Raw genomic sequence first — 24,638 nt, 5'->3', positions numbered from 1 at the left:
GTGGGCCTGTCTTTCTGACAACACCTCCCCTTCCTCTCAGCGCTCTCGGTAGGAGGATCCGCTCCGAGGGAGTTCTCCACCCTGCTGCCTCCACCGAGGCACAGAGAGGAGAGTTCCAGGTGCTCAGGGTGCGGGCAGCAGATGCACCACCTGATGGCGGACGTCCTGAGAGCCAGCACCGGACACAGGGCTGGCGTGGCAGCCACACGGGGGTGCTTCCACGCTCGCCAGCCGCCAGAGACCTCCTCTTCATCTCCTCCTGCCCCACCCCACAGCCCCTCCAGTTAGACACATGGCCCCTGCTCCACGCCCCCCATTCCCTCCTTACACACATGGCCCCTGCTCCACGCCCCCCATTCCCTCCTTACACACATGGCCCCTGCTCCACGCCCCCCATTCCCTTCCCTACACACATGTGGCCCCTGCTCCACGCCCCCCATTCCATTCCCTCCTTACACACATGGCCCCTGCTCCACGCCCCCCATTCCCTTCCCTACACACATGGCCCCTGCTCCACGCCCCCCATTCCCTCCTTACACACATGGCCCCTGCTCCACACCCCCCATTCCCTCCTTACACACATGGCCCCTGCTCCACGCCCCCCATTCCCTCCTTACACACATGGCCCCTGCTCCACGCCCCCCATTCCCTCCTTACACACGTGGCCCCTGCTCCACGCCCCCCATTCCCTTCCCTACACACATGGCCCCTGCTCCACACCCCCCATTCCCTCCTTACACACATGGCCCCTGCTCCACGCCCCCCATTCCCTTCCCTACACACATGGCCCCTGCTCCACGCCCCCCATTCCCTCCTTACACACATGGCCCCTGCTCCACACCCCCCATTCCCTCCTTACACACATGGCCCCTGCTCCACGCCCACCATCCCCTCCTTACACACATGGCCTCTGCTCCACGCCCCCCATTCCCTCCTTACACACATGGCCCCTGCTCCACGGCCACCATCCCCTCCTTACACACATGGCCCCTGTCCACGGCCACCATTCCCTCCTTACACATGGCCCCTGCTCCACGCCCCCCATTCCCTCCTTACACACATGGCCCATGCTCCACGCCCCCCATTCCCTCCTTACACACATGGCCCCTGCTCCACGCCCCCCATTCCCTCCTTACACACATGGCCCCTGCTCCACGCCCACCATTCCTTCCTTACACACATGGCCCCTGCTCCACGCCCCCCATTCCCTCCTTACACACATGGCCCCTGCTCCACGCCCCCCATTCCCTCCTTACACACATGGCCCCTGCTCCACGCCCACCATTCCCTCCTTACACACATGGCCCCTGCTCCACGCCCCCCATTCCCTCCTTACACACATGGCCCCTGCTCCACGCCCCCCATTCCCTCCTTACACACATGGCCCCTGCTCCACGCCCCCCATTCCCTCCTTACACACATGGCCCCTGCTCCACGCCCCCCATTCCCTTCTTACACACATGGCTACTGCTCCATGGCCACCATTCCCTTCCCTAGACACATGGCCCCTGCTCCACGCCCCCCATTCCCTTCTTACACACATGGCCCCTGCTCCACGCCCCCCATTCCCTCCTTACACACATGGCCCCTGCTCCACGGCCACCATTCCCTCCTTACACATGGCCCCTGCTCCACGCCCCCCATTCCCTCCTTACACACATGGCCCATGCTCCACGCCCCCCATTCCCTCCTTACACACATGGCCCCTGCTCCACGCCCCCCATTCCCTCCTTACACACATGGCCCCTGCTCCACGCCCCCCATTCCCTCCTTACACACATGGCCCCTGCTCCACGCCCACCATCCCCTCCTTACACACATGGCCCCTGCTCCACGCCCCCCATTCCCTCCTTACACACATGGCCCATGCTCCACGCCCCCCATTCCCTCCTTACACACATGGCCCCTGCTCCACGCCCCCCATTACCTCCTTACACACATGGCCCCTGCTCTACGCCCCCCATTCCCTCCTTACACACATGGCCCCTGCTCCACGCCCCCCATTCCCTCCTTACACACATGGCCACTGCTCCACGCCCCCCATTCCCTCCTTACACACATGGCCCCTGCTCCACGCCCCCCATTCCCTCCTTACACACATGGCCCCTGCTCCACGCCCCCCATTCCCTCCTTACACACATGGCCCCTGCTCCACGCCCCCCATTCCCTTCTTACACACATGGCTACTGCTCCATGGCCACCATTCCCTTCCCTAGACACATGGCCCCTGCTCCACGCCCCCCATTCCCTCCTTACACACATGGCCCCTGCTCCACGGCCACCATTCCCTCCTTACACACATGGCCCCTGCTCCACACCCCCCATTCCCTCCTTACACACATGGCCCCTTCTCCACGCCCCCCATTCCCTCCTTACACACATGGCCCCTGCTCCATGCCCACCATCCCTCCTTACACACATGGCCCCTGCTCCACGCCCCCCATTCCCTTCTTACACACATGGCCCCTGCTCCATGCCCACCATCCCTCCTTACACACATGGCCCCTGCTCCACGCCCCCATTCCCTCCTTACACACATGGCCCCTGCTCCACGCCCCCCATTCCCTTCTTACACACATGGCCCCTGCTCCATGCCCACCATCCCTCCTTACACACATGGCCCCTGCTCCACGCCCCCCATTCCCTCCTTACACACATGGCCCCTGCTCCATGCCCACCATCCCTCCTTACACACATGGCCCCTCCAACCCTCAGGTATGAGGAACACTCCTGAAGACCCCACGAGCCCTTACATTCCAAAGTATTGTTAAGACTTTCTAGAAGCCAAAATGACTTCAGAATAGCTGTTTTCATTTCCAAGGTCTTCCGCTGATTTCCTCATATTACTAAATACAAACAGCAAGCAAACCAACAACTTCCCTGCCTCCCAAACATCATGAGACCCAATTAAATTAGAAGGAAAACACGATGAAATGGTTTCAAGATTTCCCACTGGTGTTATGGATTTCATTTCCTGCTCTTAATTCCTACTTAACTTCATTATAAAACTCAATGAAAATGCTTTAGATTTTCCACCACACTGTCTCCTTAAGGGTTGCTTTTTTTCTGAATGACAACAGCAACAAAATAAAACGTCTCTGGTTGGCTAACTAGCTGGAGAAAGACAAGTTTACTTTATATCATCGTTAGCTCAGCCTTACATTTGTTAAAAGGGTTAGCAATAATTGTATCATCATACGGACTATATATTTCTCTCATGCCCAGAGAAAAGAGGAATAACATCACCGCTTATACAAGAGGAGTCCATAATCAGAAAAAGGGTGACAATCAGGGCTGCGTTCCCTGGGCAATAAAGGGACATTATTCTATCTTCGGGGGATCTAAATGGATTCCATACCTTTCTTAGAATTCATGACTCTAAATGTTAGGAAAATGGCAAGAGATTTCTTTGATGTGCCTACAGTCATAAAATGAAGGGTTGAAAGGAGCCTTAGAGAACATCAAGTCCAATTTCTCACTGCATAGGTGAGGGATGGAGCCCAGAGAGGGAACACATTAATGCAGACACGGGCAGGAGGCCAGTCCTGCCTCCGGGCCAGCGTCTCTCCTCCCTCTCACATGCTCAGCCAGCAGGTGCTCCCAACAGACCAGCGCTGGGAACTCCGCGACGAGGGCGACGGCTCAGTCCTCACCACGAGAGCTCGGACCCGCAGGGAGAAACAAACCTGGGCCCTGGGCCCGTCTTAATGACGCCGTGATGATTACGGCAAAGACAGACATCGGGTGCTCCACGGAAGCAAATGACAGAGGCAGCAGAGAACGTTCCCTGGAAAGAGTGACTTTTGAACTGAGCACGGGAGGGCGAGCATATCACTCGTGGCACAAACCAGCAGGAGAGGGAGCCCCTGACCACAGTGAGCTGGCGCGGTCTGCAACGGGCGTGACCGGGGTCCGTCCCGGGCCAATCAGGCGCACGCCCGCCTGGGGCAGAAGATTCTGATCCGTGGAAGAAGCCAGACTCCAAGGCTAGATGCTGGGAGGTCTCTGACCATGAAAAACTACAGGGACAGACACAGATCGCAACAGCCCAGCCTGGTGGTGGCGGGTGGGGGGCAGGGGGGGGCGGACGTTGACTGCCAGGGGATGAGGGCACCTGGGGGTGATGGACATATTTTCTATCTTGATTGTGGGGGCGCATGGAACTGCATGTGTGGTCAGACTTTGTGGAGCTGTCCACTAGCAGGGGGACTTTACACCTTCACTTTAAAATGAAGGAAAACGATGTTCACTTTGGGTAAAGACTCAGGGAGGCAGACATTCTTTCATGAGGACACAGGTCTCCTGGTCACGAAGCACAACCACGTTCAAGGGCACTGGCCGGGCCACGGGCTGCTCTGCGAGGCCATCGGGACGGAGGCCCCTCCCTGCCGTTCTCGCTCTGTCCCCCCCCCCCCCCCCATGAGCCTCATGCCGCTCCCACTGGCGCCTCATCGCCCTCTGCAGAGCTGCTTCCTGTGTATGGCTCCTCTCTAACCCGGAGCTCAGGTGACAGGTGGCTTTGGTTTTTCAGAAACAATCCTCCAGGTGCGTCTGGGTTGCTCAGCGTGTCTGTCTTTGGCCTGTTTGGTGGATGGCCAGCCAACGCGTTGATTTCTCCGTCACCCCTGACCTGAAACCAGCAGCGGCCCAAGGAAGGGGGCGTGTGGTTGCAGCGTGCCCGTCAGCAGGAAATGAGAGGGTGAGGCGCGTCCTAGAGGAGGAGGAATGAGCTGGGAAGCTTCTGTCTATGTCACCAAATAGGATTTATTAAGAGATTTAACGGACCCGGGACAGATTAACCCAGACAGGAAAATGACATAATTAACGAAGAAAGGTAAAGTGAGAAAGCACAGGATGTGCCTCAGAAACAGCAAGTGTCCTGTTCTGCCCGAGGCGGGGGCTGTGCGGCCAGGATGAGAGAGAGGAGCCCGCAGGCTCGGAAAGGCGGGTCCACAGGAGAGAGGGCCCAGGGGGTGGGGGAGGGGCTGGAGCAGCCGGAGGCCTGTAACAACCCGGAAAAGGCTCCAGTCCTAACAGCGGCCGCTGCATCATCCTGACCAAGGAGTGACTTCCAAGGGTGGGGACCGGGGTGGGTCAGCATGTAGCCGGGGAAGCACATGTGCTAACAAACATGTGCTGTTTCCCTGGCCCCGCTCGCGAGGGGAGAGGAGCCTGGATGCTGCATGTAGCACGCCCGGGGGAGGCTGGGAGTTAGAGCTTGGGGTCCGGCTCGCTGGGGCTCGGCACATATGTGTTACGGGTCCGGCTGTCCTCTGCACGGGAAGCAGCTGCGATGCCACCGTGGCTCCCGCATCCGCTGACAGGGAAGAGGTGGTCCCCGGAACGCGCTGCTCCCAGTGAGCGGGCGTGTGGCTCTCACTTCGCTCTCGGCGTCCTACCGTGCGGCGTGCGGGCCGGGCGATCGGGCTGCGGCAGCGCCGCTGGGAGCAGCTGGGCTTCCCGGCGACACGCTCTCCGCCTGCCGAAGCTGCGCCAACCACAGACGTGCCGGGAGCTCCGAACACCAGAAAAATAGGCCAAACTCAGTCGTGCTGACAGGGCGGCATCGCGGGCTTCTGCCTTTAACATGCAGCCCCCACGGCCCACGGGCACTTCCCGGTGAAGGAGGCAGCAGCGCGGCTGGGCGTGGAGGCCGGGGACCCCGCAGCCAGTCCCACGCGAGGGCTCGGATGACGGCAGGTGTGGCGGGAGCGAAGGGAGAGAAGCAAGCACAGGCCTCCCCGCCACCCACAGACAGCCCGCAGCACGGGCGGCCGGATGCGAGGGCGAGGCCATCAGCTCAGAAAGGAACTCAGAGACCTCACCGCGCTCAGACAGGAGGGCTGAGACAGGACTGCGGAGGCAGCGACCACGGGGAAAGACGGACGATTTCCCTACAGTGGGAATCGGTTCTCCTCACCAACAGACACCATCACAGGAGTGAAAAGCAAGCCGGAGCGGCGAGGAAGACATAACCAGCAAAGGACGTGCACCCGGCGTCTGTAAAGAACTCCTGCCAATTAATTAGAAAACCATAAAGAATCCGAGAGAGAAAATGGGCAAGACTTGGCCCTTCACCAGAGAGGACATGCAACTGGCAAACATATAAAAACATGCGTAACCCCCTAAGCATCAGGGACACCAGTGAAACCACAGGAAGGCACACCCACTGGATGAGGGGGAATGGGAAAGTCCGGCCGTCCCGAGTGCCGCTGGGGGGACGAGCTCCATCTCCGCGCGGGCGGTGGGCATGGAGGCTGGCTGCCCGCTGTGGAGACCCCCGGAATGGCAGGGAAGTTGAAGGCGGGGCCCTGGGGCGCGTGACCCCACGTAGCAGGGGGTGTTTGCGCGTCCTCACGGCGGGGCTGTTCGTCGTGGCCATACGTGCAGACGAGGTTAACGACCGCGAACCACTGAGCGACATATGGTGGCACGTTACACAGTGAAACCCATACAGCCACGGACGCACCAACTACAGGCACAAACAGCCCGGATGAGTCTCAAAAACAGAAAGTTGGATTAAACAAGCAAGACACAAATGAAGACATTGTGCTTCATTCTGTTTGCATAAAACCACCACAGAAGCAAAAAACGTAAGTGGTAAAACTCTAGAGAACAGCAAGAAAGCGTGAGTGTCAGGTCCAGACTTCTGGGGTGGGGGTGCGGGTGTCAGGGTAAGCGGCGGTCACGTGGAAGGTCTCCCAATCTAATTAGCATATTACTCCTTTATTAGTATAGATCAGTGGTTCTCAACCTTCCTAATGCTGCAACCCTTTAATACAGTTCATGTTGTGGTGACCCCCAACCATACAATTATTTTCGTTGCTACTTCATAACTGTGATGTTGCTACTGTTATGAATCGTCATGTAAATATCTGATATTCAGATGTATTCAGGCGACCCCTGTGAAAGGGTCGTTCGACTGCCAAAGGGGTCGCGACCCACAGGTTGAGAACCGCTGATATAGATGGTTATTCCCAAGGTAGCCACGGTGGCCGACCATTCCTGTTTGCCTGGGGACTTAAAGGCCTTTCAGTGCAAAACAGGGACAGTCCCGGGGAAACCAGACGGGGAGGTTACCCTACACGTCACACGCTCTCTCCTGCCAGTCACATGGCCTAACAGTATCTTAACACATGCGGACGGATCACGAGAATTCCCGTGTTTTCTGTTCTACGCTTGTGGCCAATCATGAGTATTCTCGGCTTTTCACTGTTGTCATTTAGAGAGAAACAATGTAACAGAAAACGCATTCGCTGGAGTTAAAAATTACAAAAGGAATTAAAAGTGATTAGTCTCTCGTTGTTATTAATAAAAATAACTGTTTTTAATATCAATCTGATATTTTTAAAGTGCTCAGTAACCATGGATAGTGATGAAATACATGATAAAATTCTGGATATATTTGCTGACAATTTATCAGATATTCCAAGTGAAAGTGATGAAAGCTTTGACAGTGGCAGTGATATAGTTATTCCTTCAAAAAGGCGAAAAATAGTAATTTCAAGTGATTCCGAACTTGACATTTTGAACAATTCCACACATGATTTTGAGTGTAATTTGCATCTTGGTTGCCGAGATAATGATTGGTCAAAAGAGGACTTTCAACCTAATTTGGAAAAATTTGAAGGTAATCCTGGGGTTACCGTTCTACCCTCTGATTCTAGGAACATCATTGAAGTCATCAACTTGATTTTTGACGATGATCTGTTTGAACTATTTTGTCATCAATCGAACATATATTATAACCAAAATTGGGGAAAGCACAAAACTTCGAAAGCAATAAAGCAGTCTCCCGTTACTCCAACAGATATGAAGAAACTTTAGGACTCAGAGTGCTAATGGGACGTTCTCGAAAGGATACTTGGAAAGAATAGTGTCTACAAATCCAGTTCTAGCTGTTTCAATATTTCCTCAGACGATGAGTCGAAATCGTTTTGAATGAATCTGGACTTACTGGCATTTCAATGACAATGCACACATGACTAACTCTTCATCCAGGCTATTTAAAATTCAACCTGTACTCGACCGCTTTATTAGCAAATTTCAAACAATATATAAGCCTAGGCGAGAATTACCATTAGATGAAGCCGTGATTCCCTGGAGGGGACGTCTTCTATTTCAAACTTACAACCCAGCTAAAATTATTAAATATGGTTGACTTATAGGAATGGTATGTGAGAGCAAGACTGGGTATATTTGCAATATGGAAATTTACACGGGAGAAGGAAAAAAATTGAATGACTATTCTGTCACTACTTCGGCCGTATCTGGAATTGGGGCATCACATATACCAAGATAACTATTTCAATAGCGTTTCAATTGCAGAAATTTTATATAAAAGGAAATATCCTACTAAAGTTTGCAAAGTGTGCAAAAGTAACGGTAGGAGAAGAGAGACGCATCACATTTGCCAGCTTTGTTTAGTTCCACTCCATATTACACAGTATTTTACAAAGCATCATACTTTAAAAAGACATTAGCTTGTAAGAACATGTAATAAATAACTTTGAGATGCAATGGGTGTTTAATTTTAAAGCGTGCCTTTAACATTTATGTAAAACGTTTTTTTGTACTCGTTCAATAGAAACTTATCTGGCCACTGGGTAAAGCTGGCAATAAAACTACTGGTCCGCAATGCGCTAATGTCCTCAGCTCGTCCAATGCCTCGCTGTGGACACCCTCCGTTCCCGCACAATCTTGTCCAATGCCTCGCTGTGGACACCCTCCGTTCCTGCACAATCTTGTCCAATGCCTCGCTGTGGACACCCTCCGTTCCTGCACAATCTCGTCCAATGCCTCGCCTTCGAGACCCTCCGTTCCCGCACAATCTTGTCCAATGCCTCGCTGTGGAGACCCTCCGTTCCTGCACAATCTTGTCCAATGCCTCGCTGTGGAGACCCTCCATTCCCACACAATCTCGTCCAATGCCTCGCCTTGGAGACCCTCCGTTCCTGCACAATCTTGTCCAATGCCTCGCTGTGGAGACCCTCCATTCCCACACAATCTCGTCCAATGCCTCGCCTTGGAGACCCTCCGTTCCTTCACAATCTTGTCCAATGCCTCGCTGTGGAGACCCTCCATTCCCTCACAATCTTGTCCAATGCCTCGCCTTGGAGACCCTCCGTTCCTGCACAATCTCGTCCAATGCCTCGCCTTGGAGACCCCTCCGTTCCTGCACAATCTTGTCCAATGCCTCGCTGTGGAGACCCTCCATTCCCACACAATCTCGTCCAATGCCTCGCCTTGGAGACCCTCCGTTCCTGCACAATCTCGTCCAATGCCTCGCTGTGGACACCCCTCTCTTCCCGCACAATCTTGTCTAATCCTCACTGTGGAGACCCTCCATTCCCACACAATCTCGTCCAATGCCTCGCCTTGGAGACCCTCCGTTCCCACACATGCCTCTAAGAGTGAACTTCGCAGAGAGTAAACTGTGGGAAGAAGCGCCGCTTGAGAAGCTGTGTCGCAAGCACACAGTCAGCCTCCCTGATCTCTGATTCAGTCACATACTCAAAAGAGAAAATTGTCCCTGCACTAAGCGTCCTCGTCACCCACTGAATGGAGACGGCGTCCGCTTCTCCGCTCCGGTGCCTTCCTGTCCCTACAGACCTGCTCTGGCAGTCGGCTCACCACCTGGCTCCCGGCGAACGTGGAGAGCCAAGGCCTTCACCTTCGTACGGACTGTGAGGGCTGGGAACCCTTCACCCCACTTTCCTTAGAGCGAGCACATCCACGCTGATTAAAATACCTGCCCTGATCCTGCATTCCCTCAGAGTCCAAGGTGATGCCAGGGAAGGACTAGCTGTCTGACAGATGCAACATACATGTGCACACACACCCATACACCGCAGGCCCTTACGAAATGCATACATGTGCACACACACACACCCATACACCGCAGGCCCTTACGAAATGCATACATGTGCACACACACACACCCATACACCGCAGGCCCTTACAAAATGCATACATGTGCACACACACGCACCCATACACCGCAGGCCCTTACGAAATGCATACATGTGCACACACACACCCATACACCACAGGCCCTTACGAAATGCATACATGTGCACACACACACCCATACACCGCAGGCCCTTACGAAATGCATACATGTGCACACACACGCACACCCATACACCGCAGGCCCTTATAAAATGCATACATGTGCACACACACACACACACCCATACACCGCAGGCCCTTATAAAATGCATACATGTGCACACACACACACACCCATACACCGCAGGCCCTTATGAAATGCATACATGTGCACACACACACACCCATACACCGCAGGCCCTTATGAAATGCATACATGTGCACACACACACCCATACACCACAGGCCCTTATGAAATGCATACATGTGCACACACACACCCATACACCGCAGGCCCTTATGAAATGCATACATGTGCACACACACACCCATGCACTGCAGGCCCTTATAAAATGCATACATGTGGTATTGACACACGTTCTCAGTAATTATTTATGTTCTCCTCTGACCCTCGCCTGTGAGCTCCGACCTCCCAGCAGTCCTGGTCAGCACCTACTTTCCTAGGGGCCTCGGAAATACAATCTGGCTGCCATCTTACTAAACAGCGTCTTTTTATTATTAACATCATTATTGTTATTATTATTATTATTTTTAATTTCAGAGAGGAAGGGAGAGGGAGAGGGGGATAGAAACATCAGTGAGAGAGAACCATTGATCGACTGCCTTCTGTGCACCTCCAACTGGGGATCGAGCCCAGAACCCGGGCGTGTGCCCTGACCTGGAATCGAACCCTGACCTGCTGGTTCCTGGGTCAACGCTCAGCCACTGAGCCACACCAGCTAAAGTGTGTCAGGGCTAAAACAGGGTCTTGGAACGGACGGGGGACTGCAGAGAGCCGTGGGCAGTGATAGGCCTGCTCCTCCTGGACTGAGGCGCCGGCAGGGCAAGGGGCCGCTGAAGCCTCTACGCCCCGCCGGGAAAGGTCTGGCTCCGTGTCCCGGGACCGGGCGGGACGCGGGCTGGAAGCGCACGAGCTGTGCCGGTCCGTGCGGAAAGCCCGCGCTCGGTCACAGCTCACCCACGGGGTCCGTGTCACGGCTGCGCCTTAGTCCCATCTCGCTCCTGCCACCGAGGACTGGGTTATGGAAACAATGCCAGCCTGCAGTGGGATGAAGTACAGAAACACAAAACTCAGTGTCGCCGCAAGACTTACCCGGAGGGAACACCCGGGGAAGAGCGCACACCGTGTCCTTCCCCGTTCGAAAGGCTCACATGAGGGGGTGAGCACCGCTGTGCCTGTGCATGGCCCGGGGGCGGCTCAGCCTCGAAATGGACCAGTGCCGGCCCAGGGGATCCTCGCAGGCCTAGGGGCAGACATTGCTGTTACAGGAGAGGAGACGGAGGCACAGCTGTGTCACATGCCCAAGGTCACAGCGCTGAACTCCGACTCCACACTCTTAGCCGCTGCTCTCTCCTGCTGTTTGCAAGTTCTCTCTGGCCTCGTCCTCAAGGTGGTAAAAGGAGAGTAAGACAGAAAGTGCTGCGGCAAGAGCCTGTCCCATTAAATATTTAGAAACGCTATTCTTTAAATCATCAGATGCTCTTCAAAACGTCCCCGATTGCCACACCTCCTTACTCCGTCACGAGATCAAAGAAATGACTGAGCTGCACCTGGGCATGTGCGATGTCTTTAGATCCTCGCAGCGCGTGTTGGAGGAAAGCCAGGCACTCGGGGGCTGGACCCTCCACGCACAGCCCGGGGCAGAGACGAGCCAGCGGCAGGTGGCCACCCCTCCCCTCCCCAACTTCAATCAACACAAGTCCTGCTCACATTCACTTCCGGAGACACGACTCTCCATTTCACTCAGATGCCCACAGCCTCGGAGCAGACGGCGCTTCCTGTACGTGTGCAGCGACAGAACAGGCAACAGCGAGGTCCCTGGCAGCCAATTCGCTGTGCAGAGACCTGGCAGGACCCGGGCTGCAGGCCGCGCAGTCAATGGGCTGGGTCCTCGGAGCAGGCGGCGCTGGCTGCCCAGCAGTTCATTGCCGGAGAGGGAGCTGTCAGTGCCACGAACACGGGGAGACTCCACACAGGTAGCGCCCAAGACCCCAAACCACCCGCACGGGTCATTCGCAAACCTGTGTCATGCGTTAAAGTGAGACTCTGACTATAAACTAAGCCCACACGTGGCTGCATAACCAAGGACACGCGGCAGCTCTTGGCTGTGGTGATTCCCGGGCTGCTGAGGAACGGGCACGTCCAGGCTGGAGGAGGAGGGATCACGCTCGTAGAGATCAGCGAGTTCCCGGACTTCCCCCTTCATGACCTTCCAGGGCAGAACCTGCAGGCCCGGAGCGCTGAGGACCAGGCTCGGAAGCAGCGGGGGGCGTCCTGGGTGCAGCCTGAGCCCGTGTGTCGGGCTGTGATCCCCGCGCATCTGTCTCGGCTCAGCTCTGTGGAGGCCGCACCTCCACCCACCAATTCCCTTCCGGGTGGTTCCGTAGCACTGCGGGTCCTGCCTCTTCCCTCCTGTCTACTGTGGCCTCTCATCCTCGCCCCTCTCTCCAAGGGCCGGAGCTCCTCGTGCTCGTATCTCTTCCTCCCTCAGAACTCTCTCCCCAGGATGCTCCTCCACCCTCCCTCGCGGTTTAAATGCCACCTCTGCGCCTGTGCTGTGTCTCCAGAAGCCCTCTCCTCTGCGCTCCAGGCCTGTTGCGTCCAGATGGGAGTCGCTCTGGCTACGCAGGCTGCTTGCAGGATCTCTCTCCACCTTCGCAGGCCCAGACCTTTCCGGCCCCGTTGTCAGTACCCCAGGAAATGCTGCCAGGGGCTCGCTCTAGGCCCACTCCATCTGCAAGTCCTGGCGATTCTGCTTTTTAAAATCCTCATTGTGTTAGTATTTGTTCACACCATAACTGTGGATCTGCTTTTAACCAATCGCTATAATCTGTTCACGGGTCCCCACTTCCCCTGCTCCGCCTACTCCAGGCCACCGGCCCCTCCTGCTTGCAAACCGAGGGTATTAGCAAGAGCTTCCTAAGGGGCTGTTTCCCCCTTTGCCCCTGAGCATCCACTCCTCCCAGAGCAGCCAGCTTTTCTTAAAGCAAATCCGATCACGCGTCCCCACGTCTTTCCGCCGCCCTCAGGACGGCGCCGAAGCCACTCCACAGCCACAGCCGCAGTCGCAGTCGCAGCCACGGTCACAGCCACAGCCGCAGACACAGCCATAGCCGCAGCCGCAGCCGCAGCCACAGCCGCAGCCGCAGTCACAGCCACAGCCACAGCCACAGCCACAGCCGCCTGCTGGCCTCTGCCGCTCCCTCCCACACAGGCGCTGCCTCCGGCCGCCTTCCCGCTGCTTTCGGTGCCGATGCTGCGGAACCCCAGCCCCTTTCTCCACGTCACTGGCTCCTTCTCTCCCTCCTCTCGGACCCGTATTAGATGCCTGGGCAGGGCTTCCCTCGCCACCGATCCTCCTGTGTCCTCACCTGCCCCTCCCGTTGGCCCGTTTGCCCTCACCGGACGGTACTTCTGCTGAGAAGCGGGACCCGGGCCCTCATACCAGGACAGGAACGCCTTCTCTTTACCGCCGCAGCCAGGCCCCTGCTGCAGGCCTCAGCCTGGGGGCCAGCGGAGAGCAACCGCCAGGCACATTCCCAGGAAAGCAGACAGGCCTTCGGTGGGCTCCATCCTCGGCTCTGTCACTGCGGGGGCCCTGGAGCCCGGATCAACCCCCCCCCACGCAGTCACCCACAGACCTGGTGGGATAAGGCTGCCCGGGCGCCTTCAGCCGGACGCCAAGAAGACGGAGGGCGCAGGGCAGAGCTGCGGGGAGATGAGAGAAATGCTTGTTGGCCCTCCGGAGTGTCTGGGGGCCGCGCCTCATGGCCCTGCCACCAGGACAGCCGCTCCCTCACCACTCACGGGGCCCAGCCCACAAATCCACGCAACGGCCTCCGTCGGACACCCCAGGGCTGCTGTCACCCATGGAATGTGAAAACCCGAGTCCCTCCAACACTGAGGCAGGCTGCCAGCTGGGCTCCGCCGGCCCCTCGCACCTCAGCCCGAGTCGCTGCGCACACTTCCATCTGCGCGGCCTTCCCTTCCGTCGGTCCTCCCCACTCCCTGTCCCGGTCCCAAGGACTCAGGGTGCACTGGCCTGGAACGCCTCCCACAGGGCGCCAAGCACACAGGCTGCCAGGTGACAGCACCCGCCAGGTTCAGCTGGCTCACCGCTCGTTGTTTGACCTTCTCCGACCCTCCCACACGTCCACTGACCTCCAGGTGACAGGGTCCCCACGGCCCAGCCCTGAAGTGCACACGTGCCCGGGGGAGACCATCCCAGCCTCTCTCTGACCGTGAGGTCCCCTTTCCTCCGCTCCCCTGTGTGGGAGAGCTTCACCTGGGCATCCGAGCCCTCTGCCTACGACGCCAGAAAGGGCAGGCTGACCCCGACCCCGAGCGCCCAGAGTGCACGTATGAACTGACCTGTGCTCTGACCACGGGCTCTCCGTGGACACACAAGGTGACACGCGCCCTCGAGGGTCACCGAAGCTGCCCTGGAGGACCCCACCTACGTCTGGGCTATAAGTGAACAGCGGCAGGATCCCCGTAGCCGCCGTCGAAGCACATTTCCTTTCCTGGAGCACCTCGGTGGCTGACGCCAGTGCGATGAGGTTTCTGTTACGTGAACAGGTGAGTGGAGGGGCACATGCCCTGCACGTGGGAAGAGTAACACTGGCCATGACCCTCTGAAACAGCAGCCACTGAAAGTACGTGTGTTGGTCGGTGTCATGGACAACATGTTAGGTGCACAGACAGCCCTGCCTCCTAATCACTCAGCACTATCAAGACCAGCTTCGGCCCCAGGCCGGGTAGCTCAGTTGGTTCGAGCGTCATCCCGATACGCCACGGTTGTGGGTTTGATCCCCAGCCGGGACACACACAAGAATCAACCAATGAGTGCCTGAGTAAGTGGAATGATTCTTTCTCTCTCTCACTCTCTCCAATCAATAAATAACATTTAAAAAATAAGGCGAGCCGAAATCTCCCAAGGACACTGTAACGGGAGAGCGGAGGGGAAGGGGAGGCTGGAGCCTCGTTCTGCTTGTTGTCCAAGGACTGGAAATCCATTACAAACCCTCCCTGAACCCGCGGTTGCACATGCGTTAGTGAGCAGTTGCCTTCGAATACTAAACATTTTTCTCCACAAATAAATCTTCCCTGTAATAACTCCGAGAGCTTGCTGGGTACCTACTTCGTCTCCATTTAAGATTTCCTGTTATATCACCACTAGAGGCCGGGTGCACGAAATACATGCATGGGTGGTTTCCCTGGGCCTGGCTAGCGATCGATCAGGGCCTCTCAGGGCCGTCTTGCCCAGTCCCGATCGGGGCCAGGCCAGCCGGGATCTGCTGGCTGCTGGCCGGGGCCTGCTGGAGAGGGCCTGCCAGACTGGGGGAGGGACTGCGGGAGGTTTGCCGGCCAGGGGGAGGGGCCAGGGGAGGTTGGCTGTGGGAGCGCACTGACCACCAGGGGGCAGCTCTTGCACTGAGCGCCTGCCCCCTGGTGGTCAGTGTGTGTCACAGCGACTGGTCGACGGGTCGTTCTGGTCGCTTAGGCTTTTGTATATAGATTGCTGGGCGCCGCGAAAGGCTGAGGAGCTGAGACTGGGGCCCTCCTGCTCTGAGTCTCAGTCCAGTGCCCATCGTCCCACACCAGCTCCCTGGAAAGAGCCGCGCATTACGACCTATTTATTTACTCAAGAAATACTTGTCCAGCCAGCCGGTAAGCGTTTACTATTTACGTGGCCAGGGACTGTGCTGAGTTCCCGAGCCTTCAAAGACCAAGAAATAATTCAACTAAAAAAGGGGCGGGGGGGCGGACAGAGAAGCTGAGTAGACATTTTCCTAAGGAAGATATTCAAATGGCCAACGGGACCATGCAGAGGTGCTCACTGTCCCGAATCATCAGGGAAATGCACGTCAAAGCCACAGTGAGGCGTCCTCACACCTGTCAGACGGCTGTTGTCGAAAGACAAGAGGCGAGTGCTGATGAGGCCTGGAGAACGGGAAGCCTAGCACTGCGGGCGGGAACGTGGGCGGATGTAGCCCCTCCGGGAAACGGTGTGGACGTTTCTCACAAAACGTAAAATAGAGTTACCACAGGGCCCGGCCTCCCACCGCCGGCGATCCACCCGAAGGAACGACATCACCATCCCAGAGGTGGTCAGGGCAGCAGGAGTCACAAGAGTCAGGACATGGGAACAGCCCCGTGTCCACCGATAGAGGAAGGAAGAAAATGTGACGTGTACGACTCAGCTGAAACAGAAGGAAACCCTGCCATTTGTGACAACATGGAGGGCCCCGCAAGCATGATGCTGAGTGACACGCGTGAGACGACGTGTGATCTCACTTACAACCTCACTTACAGGCGGAATCTAAACCACAGGACTCTCATCGCAGAGGACAGAGCGGCAGCGGAAAAGGCGGAGGGGAGGAATGGGTAAGGAGGTCCGAAGGTATACACCCCCGTTTCCCCGGGGATGTATGGACAGTTAACGACACTGCATTCTGTATATCTGAAAGTCGCTGAGAGAGCAGATCTTAAAACTTCTCATCACAACAACAAGAAATGTGTAACTGTATGGCGATGGATGTTAGCTAGACTTATGATCATCATTCCTTAACATGTACACATATCAAATCATTACATTGTATACCTTAAAATAATACACTGTTATATGTTAATTCTATCTCAATAAAACCGGGGGATTGGCAACAAAAACAACACATTTTTTTGCCTCAAGGGATTAAATTTAGTAGCAAACAAACAGCCACACGCAAGGAAGTGAACAAAAACGTGAGAGCCACAGAGAGGCAGAGCGCTCAGTGCTGCATCCTATACAATAAAGAGCTAATATGCTAATTAGATCCTATACAATAAAGAGCTAATATGCTAATTAGATCCTATACAATAAAGAGCTAATATGCTAATTAGACCAGACAGTGGAATGACCTTCCAGACGACCTTCCGGAATGACCAGTGGGCAGGGGCTGGGGCTGGGGCCGTGGGGCGGCGAGCAGAGGCAGCCAGGGCTGGATTTTGTGCATCGGGCCTCTAGGATGATTATGTGCATTAAAGCGCCTTTTGCTCATGATTGTTGCCATTTCAAAACATAATGTGGATACAGATTTAAGAGCTGAGACAGAGCAAGCTATGATTCAACAAACATATTCCAGGCTTGGCAACCTCAGAATTTATTGTTCATTAAAGCTGTATTTTAATTATCCTAGTTTTAATTAAGGTATTATGTCGAGTTGGCGAAATGCAATTATGGGCAACTGACTTAAGGTGTCTAATAGGCTAATATTTGAAAAGCAATGCATTATTATTGTCACAAGCTCTGCTCATGCAAAATGAAGTGGTTTTTATTTTCGAATGAAAAATTGGTACAGAGAATATTAAGCTCTTGTCATTGAAGTTAAACACTACATTGCCAACTGAAATGGAACCAAGTCATCCTAGGACCGCCTTCCCTCAGGGCCGCCAGCTGGCCCCGGGAGGGCTCTCCCGTGGGGACCTGCCTTTGCCCAGCGCGGTGGGCACGGGGCAGCAGCCTGCACATGCCCAACAAACACCGCCAGAGAGGAGACGCCGGGACGACCTTCACCAAGTCCATCTGCACAGGCCGCTGCTCGCTGCAGCCCGCTGCCTGCTCTCATCGTGTTGACAAGGTAACCCTCCATCCACCATGACGCTGCCTGGACCCGCGAGCAAATGACTTCCCGCGGCGATCTTCACGGCCCCCTGGCAGCCGCTTCTGATAAGTCAGCGCTCCGCACGCCAGTCACTGAGCACGGGGCTGACTCCTCCGTCTCCTCTGCGGACATCTGCCCGGGAACGTCAGCGCCGACAACGGGACTCAATGGGACTCCTGCGTGTCGTTAGGACGAGCACAGCGAGCACGGAGGGGCTTCAGAAACGAGCACCTGCAGGAGCCCACGCGGTCTGCACAGGAGCGGGCGTCCTGGCCGAGGGTCCCCTCCCATGGCGCCGGGCCCAGCTGCGCCTGCAACGCGGACGCGGAGAGCGCGTGGGCGCAGGAGCCACGGGCTCAGCAGGGGCCCGCTGTGGGCCGCGCTGCCTTAGTTCCCATGAGAAAAGCAAGGACAACCGCACACTCATTAGGCTGCTGCGAGGATCAAATGAGTCATTACACAGAAAACACTTACCACGGAGCCGGGCACTCAACGTTATTAATAATTACTGTTATTAAATACCACCCCGAGACTACCACAGGAATGATGCGGAATAAAGGAAGCCACACACAAAAGATTTCATGTTCCATGACCCCACTTACAAGAAATTCCCGGGCAGACAAGTTCCCTCTGGTGATGGAATCAGATGAGGGGCGGGCAGGCCGGGGAGGAGGCAGCCACTGCGTGAGGGGCCCTGCCGGGTGGTGATCACAGCCACTGGCTCAGTCCCCCACCCCCAGCTTAAACCTGTGCATTGTGTACAAATCCTCAGCCAAGGTTTTTTAAAATGTCACCTGCTAGCGAGGCTGCCCGGGACCACTTGGTGCAGGGGTACCCGCCCTCTCAGTTCTCTCTCATCCGCCCCCACTCGCTCCCTCATAATGTCCTCCCCTGAAAGCATCCTGGTCGTTAAGCTGTTTCCGGGCTGGACCAGGACTCACACGGCAGCACCCCCAGAGCCTCGTTTCTGTCCCGGCAGCCAGGACAGGGCCCGGCACAAAGCCAGTGCCAGGAGGCATGTCCTGAACACACGGGTGAGAGTGAGGGGGGCGCATGGGTGAGAACGAGGGGGGCGCACGGGTAAGAGTGAGGGGGGCACACGGGTAAGAGCGAGGGGCGCGCAGGTAAGAATGAGGGGGGTGCGCGGGTAAGATGAAGGGGGGTGCACTGGTGAGAACGAAGGCGGGGCGCAGAACTGGCCGGGAGCTCCCGCCCACAGGCATCGCCGAGTGGAGGACGGGCCCCACGCCCAGGAGGGTAAGACTGCCCCAGGGCAGACCTGGCGGAGGAAAGGTCTAGAACCCACATCTGCTTACAGCAAACACGGCTCCACCCACACGTATAGAACCCTCCATAACCAGTCACAAATGCCTATAAAACAATACAACAGTTTGAAAGCTCATTATTTTGAAAGTCCCGTTAACTATAAAAATGTCATCATAACCGGGTCTTCGTTCAAGCGTTACGTCGTGGCTCCCAACCCAAGTGCTAACTGACACAGACCCCTGAGCAGCGGCAGGGAGAGGGCGCTGAGGCCATGGCGTCCTGTCCGCAGCGTCCACAGTGTGAGTCGGGCGGCTTCCTCGTCCCGGGACGCTGCTTGCTGCCCGACTCACAATCAGGACCCTTCCCAGCGAGGGGCTCCCCGCGCCGGCGGGAGGTGAGAGCGCGGGCTCTGCGGCCGCGGCATCGGCAGGGGCACCGGGCGCCGTGTCCCCCTCCCGCCGGCGGCCGCGGGCGCCATCAGCCAGGAGCGGCCATCGGCGGCGGCTGGCACTCACGGAACAGGCCTGTGCGTCCGACCTGCTGACCGCGCTGTAAACTCCCTCCCGGGGAGGCGGCCGCGTGGCGTCCACTCCCCATTTCATGTTGTGAGAAATAAAGGGACACAAGGCACAGACATCTTCCCGAGAGAACACAGAACAGTTTGGCATCACACGAGGCTCCATTTCTCAGGACACGGCTCTCCTCATCTCTGAAATGCAGACAGCAGCCTCGCTGTTTGGATCCCGTACACCAGAAAGTAAACATGCATTTTCTTCATCATCTCACATAAGCGAAACCTGTAATTTCCTCTTCAAAATTCTGAGTATCGCTTATCCTCGACTCTTTCCTGGTCGTTCGCTTCCCAAGTCAGACTCCCTCAGGGACGCGGCTCCCTGGGGCTGGTCAGGCTCCTGCCTTCCGGGGAGCAGGCTCGCAGGTACCACAGGACGGCGCTCACCGTCATCCCCTCCCTCGTCCCTTCGCCATGCAGCACCGCTCCTCTGCGCTGCAGAGCCCGGCCAGATGGAGCACAGACAGAGGGGTTCAGTGGGAATACCCCGAGGAGGCTGGAGCCACAGAGACGGGCCGGCACATGCCACCAGGACCACGGCCCTCGCAGCTGACGTCCCAGGCGCGGCGCCGAGGGACGGGCTGCCAGCGTTTGGTGGTGAGCTCGCGGGGACAGACACGCCCTGGCCCGCACGGTGGGAAGACTTGGCCTTTTTCCTCCTGTCCCCCCCACCCCCGGTCCCTCCCCCCACCCCCCCGTCCCTCCTTTCAGCTCCTGTGCCTGCCGCCCAGCGCATTCCCAAGCTCCAGGAATCGGGGCAGGGCCAGTGCGGGAGGGCGGCCATCGAACGTGTCCTGCCCCTGCTCCTGGGCCCGGGAGCAGCCCAGTTCAGAGCCAGGCCTCCCCACTGGTTCGGTTCCGTGTCCTCTCAATTCTCCAGGACATGGTCCTTCACTGTCACCTCTGTGACCTGCAGCCATGGGCTCCTCTCGCTGGCCGGTGAGCTCACACTCAGCGTTACAGCCTCTAACGGCCACGACCACCCTGACACCAGCTCCCCGAGTCCGAGGAGCACGACCTAGTCCTGGGACCCTCCTGCCCGTCTGCCCTGCCTCAAACCCACGTGTCCGAACAAACTCCAGACACCACTGCCAACCCCATGCACACACATGCACACACATGTACACACACATACACACACATGCAAAACCTGCTCCACCAAGAGCACCTCCCAGTGGTAGCTCCATCCTGTCACAGCTCAGGCGGAACTCCTAGAACTCTCCATGCTTCCTGCCTGCTCTCAGTCCCCACCCCCCAACAGCCTCCTGATGCCTCTCAGACCTGTATCCGACACTTCTCACCACGCCCCCCACCCGCCCCAATGGCAGCGGTAGCCCCCCACCCGATGGCGGCGGTAGCCCCCAACCCCGATGGCAGCGGTAGCCCCCCCACCCGATGGCGGCGGTAGCGCCCCCCCCCCCACCCGATGGCGGCGGTAGCCCCCCCCACCCGATGGCGGTGGTAGCCCCCAGGCCTCCCGGCTCCTGATCGTGTCTCCCACAGTCTGTTCATAACATAATTCTTAACCAAAGACCCGTAAGGGAGGCTGCGCTGCTCTTCTGCTCAGTTCCTCGGTGATGGCCAGTGGCCAGTCCGCGCATGGCCAAGCGGCCTAGCTCTGAAGACCCGGCCCAGCCACCTCCACAGCCTCGTCTCCAACCCCCACCCCCCCACCCCAGCTCTGCCAGCCCCCCACCTCCTCGCGCATCTACCCAGGGCTTCAACTTGCTGCTCCCACTGATACACCCCATGCCTCCTCCCTCGCTCATCAGGTCTCGCCCACATGGTTTATCAGAGGCTCCTGAGTCCATGTCTGACAGGGCACCCCAGCCCGCACTCCTGCTCCCCCTCCGTCCATTTCCTCCTCGCCTCCCCCACCCGCTGTGGGGAGCCAGGCGTCCAGGAGCAGCTCCTCCATATGCAGGGGCCCGCGGGGACCTTCCTCTTCCTGCCAGGCCCGGGTCGGCGCCTGCACAGCACGAGCCCTCGAAAGTGCGTGTTTTTAACTCGTTTGCATAGAACGCGTGGGGGAGGGCGGCTAATGAAGGCGCAAGGGTGCCGGGCACACAGTCTGCCACGCGTGGCCTGTGGGCTGCGCCGCGGGTTCCCACCCACTCAAGTCCCCCGGGACGATGGTCGTTTCTGCTGCTGTTTCTCTGCACCATTGACCCCCTCATCCACCCAGAGTCCAGCTCAAGAGCAGAGGCTGTGTGAGCAGGTGCCGGCCCGCACGTGGCTGTCACCGCACATCTGGTTGCCAGCCCCCCCCCCAATGCTAGGTGCCGGGTGACCCCTCCACAGAGAGTCCCTTCTCCGTCCCAGGCGCATCCCACAAAGCCCATCCGAAGCTGGAAGGCCACTGTTGCCTGCTCTTTGCCAGAACTTTCTACAGTTAGTGACCAGCAGACCCCATACGAAAGAGCCCGTGTGCACGCGTGGGCAGGCTCCGTGGGCACGTGGGCACGTGGGTGTGCCCGTGCCTCACGGTAACCCGTCCGAGCCGATGGTTTCCCATTGAAAGCTGGTGTTCCAGGAGAGGGGAAGAGACCAAGGACCGAGTACACGACTAAGTAAGCGAGAAGCACCAGGCCGGCCGGCCAGGGAAGCGGAAGTAGCTGCCGCAGGCGGGGGAGCGGCGGCGGGCCGGGTTTGAATCCCGCCTCCCTGTGCCAGCTCCGGCCCCTGGGCGGGTCTTCACCATCTCTCACCTCCACTCCGAGCGCTATGAGTGGAGCCAAGCAGCCCTGCCTCAGAGGCAGCCGCCAGGGCGAGAGAAGATGTGCTTAGAGGAGGGGCCGAGGAGTGCCCGCTGCTGTTAAATCAGCCCTGGGCTACGCGGCTCATTCCTCAGGTCAGGAAACATCAGGCTGGCTGTCTCCCTCGAGGTGAAAAAAGAAGCATTTAACTGTAAGCCCAGAGCTGACTGTCGAAGGCCATGGGTGATGCTGAACAGTAGGGCGGGGGCGGGCGGGAAGGGGAGGTTGTCCCTCCCCAGGCGGACGGCACCGCCAGGGCACTGCCCTCGGACGCCAGGTTAGAGCAGGTGCAGAGCCTGCCCTGCTTCCCTCCGTGCCACTCGCTTGGGTCACACGTTCTGACCCCTCCGGGGGCCTGAACAGACCCAGTCGCTCTGGCTTTGTCTGCCCAGCCTGCGGGGGGGGGGGGGGGCGATGCAGGGCTGCCCTCCACCCACGGCCCTCGGTTGAGCCCTCTCAGGACGGCAAGGCACGCCTCTGAAGGACGCACGCGGGGGGCGACCAGGCTCGGGCTGATCTGTGACACCCTGCACTGTGGGAAGAGCTCAGGAGATTTATCTCAGTGCAGTGGCGGATGCAATGGCGTGAGCGCACTCCGCCTGTACAAGCTTCCTCGGCACACCGGGAAGTGGCAGCGCCCGCCTGAGTAAGCCCCCTAGAGCCCCTACATAGTACCCTATCTTTCCTACCATTGGTTGCCCTAAGGATGCTGTAAACTTCTGATTGGTCTGGAATGTTTTATATGTCCCTGTACTTAAACAATAAAGTTCAGACTGTGTCTTGAACCTGTCTCCGGAGTCGGGCATGCTTCGATAGGACTCCGTCGGCCTCACCCCCGCGGGACCCGCACGGCCAGCGCTTCCTAAACAGGAGGTGAGGATGCACGGAGATCCGACACTGAAGGGCTTGCAAACGTGTGAACACCCATCACCAGCCTCGTGGCCTCTCGCTAAAAGGGCGCCGGCGTGTCCTCCGGTTGGGAGAGCAGTCACTGCTCCGGCCGGGCAGGCCGTGGACGGAGGGGGCGCTGGCTACGCCGCAGCAGCATCGGGGGTGATTAGCTCCCCAGGAATTAACCCGTCTTTAGCAAGAATTGGCAAGTGGAAGAAACGCGCTGATGAAATTGAGTTGTTGTTTCATCCCATGTCCTGTGTCCTCCCTGGATACATGCTGTCTCATGAGTCTACGTGGACCACAGGCGAGCAAACAAGCGACCAGGCTCACTTGCTGCCGAGTTAGAATTCTCCTTCCACCACAAACTGTGCACCCTGCCCGTCCGCGGAAGCTTCGGTGTTTGAGATGAGCCCGTGTCGACCCCCTGCTTCCCCCCCCCCCCCCCCCGCACCAGCTCTTCCCGGGGCTCATCCCAACTGGGCCCGGCCACGCTGCGCTCGACACAAGGACCCCCCGGAACACTGCACAGGAACCTCCCCGGCTGCCTTCTTCACGCGTCTTTGTTTCACCCCAACTGCAGAGGCATCTGTGATCACTGGAACCGAGATAGAGGTGGGCGGTACCCAAGGAACTTTTAATAAAATAAAATGAAGGAGAGCAGTCATCCCATTTCTAAGGTAACTGATCTTTTTACTAAATTTTTAAAACATGGCTTTTATGTAGACAAGCTTACAGCATTTCATGATTATTCCGGATGGTCATCTCTGAGCCCTTCCCATCTGGTATATCGCACTGCAGAATGCCCGGGTAGGAAACATATGCCCACGCTCTTTGTAATCACTTAAAGCTAAATGCAGAATGTGGGCCAGGCCGGAACACCTTGAAATAATGCTTAACTAATCACAAAGCAGCTCTTCTGCAATAGGTGAGCAGACCTCTAATTAGACGGAGGAAATAAAGCTGCCACGGCAGGATGAAGGGATAGAGAGAAATGCGCAGTAATTACTGCTCCATCGTCAGCGGAAGCAGCATCACACACGGCTCACGAAGCAGCTCTGTACGCGACCAGGCCTCCTCCCGGTGCTGGGAGCTGGGCACACGCAGGCTGACCTGAGGTCCCCAAGAGTCGCTCGCAAAGGGAGACGTGGCCGTCAGGGGCAGGAAAGGCGTGCGGCAAACTGAAGAATCATGGTACTTGTTTTCATTTTTTAAAAACACATATTATAATTGATTTCAGAGAGGAAGGGAGAGGGAGAGAAACGTCAATGATGAGAGAGAATCATGGATCAGCTGCCTCCTGCACGCCCCACACTGGGGATCGAGCCTGCAACCCAGGCAGGTGCCCTGACCGGGAATCCAACCGTGACCTCCTGGTT

General features: G+C 57.3%; 1 protein-coding gene across 1 annotated transcript in view; it reads right to left on the bottom strand.

Annotated features, from left to right (window-relative positions):
• Positions 1-24,638, bottom strand: part of SDK1 (sidekick cell adhesion molecule 1) — a 562,331-nt gene that overhangs the window by 268,632 nt on the left and 269,061 nt on the right. The window lies entirely within an intron of this gene.

The sequence above is a fragment of the Myotis myotis genome, unplaced genomic scaffold, assembly GCF_014108235.1.
Source record: "Myotis myotis isolate mMyoMyo1 unplaced genomic scaffold, mMyoMyo1.p scaffold_m19_p_6, whole genome shotgun sequence".
Classification (NCBI taxonomy): domain Eukaryota; kingdom Metazoa; phylum Chordata; class Mammalia; order Chiroptera; family Vespertilionidae; genus Myotis; species Myotis myotis.
Note: the sequence above shows the minus strand (reverse complement) of the source record. Positions and strands in the feature narration are given on the sequence as shown.